The sequence below is a fragment of the Myodes glareolus genome, chromosome 1 (assembly GCF_982192425.1).
Source record: "Myodes glareolus chromosome 1, mMyoGla1.1, whole genome shotgun sequence".
NCBI classification, from domain to species: Eukaryota; Metazoa; Chordata; class Mammalia; order Rodentia; family Cricetidae; genus Myodes; species Myodes glareolus.
In genome coordinates, this window is record NC_142026.1 from 84,682,975 (window position 1) to 84,687,784 (window position 4,810).

Here is a 4,810-nt window from a genome sequence, read left to right on the forward strand (position 1 = left end):
GAGGAAATAGAAGAGATTCTGTGTGTGGACTGGGGGTGGGAGGGGATGAGAACACGAGGTGAACAGTTGGAGGCAGAGAGTACAAAAAAAGAGAAACATAAAGGGGGAATTTTGATATCAGGTGGAAACTTGGTACAAGGGAAACTCCCAGAAATCTAGAAGATGACTCCAGCTAAGACTCCTAGCAATAGCAGATATTTAGCCTGAACTGGTCATCTCCTATGACCAGGCAAGACATCCAGTGGAAGGGTTTGGACACAATCGAGCTACATAACCTTCGACCTACAGTCTGATCTGCCTATGGGATGTGCTTGGGTAAGGGTGGTGCAAAAGTTGAGGAAGTAGCCAATCAATCACTGGTCCAGTATTAGACCCATGACAAGATAATGGGCCCGCGCCTGACACTGCCTGAAGTGCCAGAACTCAGAGGCTGCATGGCCCAGAGACCTAGAGTAGAACCAAAAATACTGGAGATAAAAGTCAATGTAATGATGTATAAAGATATTCTGTTATACTCATAGATTAGTGCCTAGCCCAATAGTCATCAGAGAGGCTTCATCCTACAATTGATGGAAACAGATGCAGAAACCCACAGCCAAACATCAGGTGGGGTTCGAAGAATCCTGCTGAAGAGAGAGCAGAAGGATTGTAGAAGCCAGAGGGGTTAAGAATATCACAAGAAAACGCACAGAATTAACTAACCTGGGTTCAAAGGAGCTCACAGATTATGAACCGACATCTAGGAAGTCTGCCAGCATGGGACTAACCCAGTCCCTCTGCATACATGGCACAGTTGTGTAGCTTAACCTTTTCATGAAACTCCTAACAGTGGGAGTAGGGGCTCTCTAACTCTTGCTAATTTTTGGGACCCTATTGCCCTAAGGCTGGGCAAGGTAACACACAGGGTTACCTTGCCCAGGCTTAATACAAAAGGAAGTGCTTAGTCTTACTTCTACTTAATATGCCATGTTTTGTTGATATTCATTGGGAGCCTGCACATTTCTGAAGAGAAACCTAGGAGGCGTGGATGGGGAGAGGAAACAGGGGACAAGACTGGGAGTAGAGAAAGGTGGGAAATTAAGATTGGGATATAAAATAAATAAAAATTTTAAAAGAGATCCAGCTATATCACTCTTGGGCATATACCCAAAGGATTCTCCATCCTCCCACAAAGATACTTGCTCAACCATGTTCACTGCTGCTCTATTCATAATAGTCAGAAACTGGAAACAATCTAACTGTCCCTCAACAGAAAAATGAATAAGGAAAATGTGATACATTTATACAATGGAGTGTTACTCAGCTGTTAAACAATTCTGTCATGAAAATCACAAGTAAATGGATGCAACTAGAAAAAAATCATCCTGAGGTAAGTAACCCAGACCCAGAAAGACAAATATGGTATATATTCACTGATAAGTGGATATTAGTTATTAAGTAAGTAATAACTAAGCTACAATTCATAGACCCAGAGGGATGAGGTAAGGAGAAGGGGTCAGGGCAGGGGATGCATGGATCTTCCTCAGTGGTAGAAATTGAATAGATTTCCCATGTGAACTGGTGGCACAGAGGGACAAGAGCAGTGGCGGGGGGGACTGATTAGGAGGCAGGGGAAGGGATGGAGGAGAAGACTGCAAGGAGAAATGGCTGGAATTGGGGACCATCTAGGGGGTGGTGTGGAAACCTAGCACAGTGGAAACTTCCTGGAATCTATGAATGTGATCCTATGTGGATTCGTAGTAATGAGGGATACAAAGTCTCAACTGGTCATCTCTTTTAGCCAGGCAAGGTTTCCAGGAGCAGGTCTGGGTTGCATTCAATTGAGTTTTTGGCCAACAGGCCCCATGGAAATCTCCAAATAATGCAGGTTGTTGCTAATGCAAAAGATTTTTCTCCTCAAGATGATATTGGGGCCCCATTGCTGAGGACAACATCCACACAACTCATTGAACATAAGAAGTCAAGCTGGTACTCACAGGGAGCCTTCACCCTTACATTCTAGTCTCTTTGGTGTGGGAAGCCACTCTGAAGGCTACCGAAAGAGAAACATAAACACCAGCCCAGCCACAAAATGTTTGACCTACAATCTGTCCTGCCTGCAAAACATGCTGGGGTAATGGTGGTATAGAACTTGTGCAGATTGCCAACCAATGTCTGATTTGACTTAAGCCAGACTCCATTATTAGGAACTTATAGCCAGCATTGCTTGGGTAATCAAGAACAAGACTCCATAACTCAAAGACCTAGGGTACAACCAAGCATAAATTAAAAAAAAGAAAGAAAAACAATAAAATGTTTTTGTCTTAGTTTGGGTTTTGGTTGGTTTTTTTTTTTTTTCCTGTGAAGAGACACCATGATCACAACTATTCTTATAAAAAGAAATTTAATAGGGGTGGCTCACTAATAGTTTCAGAGGCTCAGTCCACTGTCATCATGGTGGGGAGCATGGCAGCACACAAGCAGACATGGTGCTGGCTACATCTTTGCTTGCAGGAAACAGGAAGTTGACTAATTGTGACACTGAGTGAATCTTAAGCAAGAGACCTCAAAGCCCATCTCCACAGTGACACCCTTACAAGGCCATACCCACCCCAGCAAAGCCACACCTCCTAATAGTGCCACTCCCTATGAGATTATAGGGGCCAATTGCATTCAAACTACCACAGATTCCTAATGATATTCAGCTCTACTCATAGATCAGGGCCTTATCCAGTCATCATCAGAGACGCTTTCTCAAGGAGCAGATGGGAACGGATGCAGAGCCCCACAGCCAGACATTCTAGTGCAAGAGAGTCTAAATGGGAGGTCTCCATCAAATCCCTCAGAATCCTGCAGAAAATGGAGCAAAAAGATTGAAATAGTCAGAGGGGTTGGAAGACACCAGAATAAGACCCTCTGAATCAACTAAGTAAGGTGCATATGAACTCACAGAGACCAAAGTAGCAAGCACAGGGCCTACACAGGTCTGTACTAGGTTCTCTCTATATATATTATAGCTATTAGTTTAGTAATTTTATGAGACTCCTGACTGTGAGAAAAAGTGGGTCTCTGATTCTTGTACCTGCTCTTGGGAAACTTTTTATCCTGTTTGATTGCTCTGTCCAACTTTGATATGAAAGTTTTTGCTTCATCTTACTATATTTTATTTTGTCATGTTTGATTGCTATCATTCTTTTATAATGGGAGAAGAAAGGGAGTGGATCTAGGAGGAGGGGAGGAGGAGAGGAACTAGGACAGGTAGTGGAGGGGAAACTGCAATCAGGATGCACTGTATGAGAAAAGAATCTATTTTCGAATTTTAAAAAAGGACAAAAGGAAAAGTTGTTCAGGGTTGGAGACTAGCTTGTGATGCAAGAGACCCTCCCTGTCTCACAAAGAAAAAACAGTGTGTGTGTGTTTCAGAGAGTTTTTATCCGTACCCTAGGAATTCACACCTTTCTTCTATGCCCCTGTTGAAATCCAATTACATGTAACAGGATGTTGTCATGAACTTGTAAGTGACATGCATACAAGGGAAAACAAGTGTGTATGTGGGGGGCATTATAGTTCAGTGGCAGTGTGCTTGTCTAGAATGTGAAATGCTCTGGATTGCAATTCCCAACACCATTAAAAAGAAGAAAAAGAGGTTAGGCAGGTAATTTGAACATTTGCGGGACACAAACTTACCCGTTGGCGCAAGTGTAAATTGGCAACCACAGCGGAGACTGAGCCGGACCATTGTTTTGTCAGAGCAGCGAAAGCTGTCTGGAGGGGCCGCCCAGCGGTCGGGGGCCCAGGACTCCATTCACTAAATCTTCAAAGAGGTTCCAGGGAAAATCTGGCTCAGATCTTCTAAACATCTTTCCTGAAATTTGGCCAAAGGCACCTCATGCGGCTTGGGTCAGAAAGCCCACTGTCTTGAAGAAGATTGTGGCTCACGCCGTAAAGGTCCCATCTGTCCACACACTTGGAAGGAGTCCTAGGATCTCTTTTATCTTGGAAAAAAAAAAAGCCCTCCTCTCAAGGTCCCTACTAAGGAGGACCTCTTCAAGACTTGTAGTGTCCCTGGTACTCCCATTAAAACGTTGAGTCTAACTCCGGGAGGGAGAGCTGGACACCAGAGACTTGGAAATGTCCCTGAAAGTCAGACAATCATACAGTCACCTGGAGAGCCTCAATTCTGCCTCAGCCTCCACTCCTAGCCACCAATCCTTCTTTGACTTTCAGGGACCCGAAGGTTTGCCTGGAGTCTTACCTGTTGTGTGTTCAAAGTTAATGAAAGTCCCAAAAGTACCTGTGAAGCTCTGCGTTCCAGACACAACCCTTCCTGGTATCTCTCCTCCAGCTGTGAAAGAGAAGCAAAACAAGGTGCCAGAGATGTTGAAATCAGAGTTGGATGAGTGGGCCATGGCCATAAATGCTGAGTTTGAAGCTGCTGAACAGTTTGATCTTCTGATTGAATGAGATAAAGTGGGGGTACCCCTGGCCAGGCTCTCACCTCTCTTTCCTTGTACATATTGTTCTTTGAGTAGAACAGGACTTGTAAGGTCCTCTTTATTGGCCTTTGTTATCTGGAAAGGTGTTGCTGGCCCCTTGTCATATTGTGACTACTTACCCTGGGCGTTCCACCTCCACAGTGTTGGAGATGAGAAACCACTTCTGCTCTGAGCCCGCACTGTCACAAACAGGTTCAGCCGTGGGCTGTCTCTGGTGTTGCCCTCTGGTGGCTTGGAGTCTGGCCACCAACCAGTAGAGGCGTTCTATAGAGTCTGATAGGGAACGCACAGGTTGGGGAGCTGGACATGGAATCTGGGGTATGAAAAAGGCAGAG

The 4,810-nt window shown here is 44.6% G+C and overlaps 1 pseudogene; it reads left to right on the forward strand.

The window, feature by feature from the left end:
* The first annotated feature begins 386 nt into the window (after positions 1 to 386).
* Positions 387 to 4,443, forward strand: LOC125409877 (sororin pseudogene; annotated as a pseudogene).
* The last annotated feature ends 367 nt before the right edge of the window (positions 4,444 to 4,810 follow it).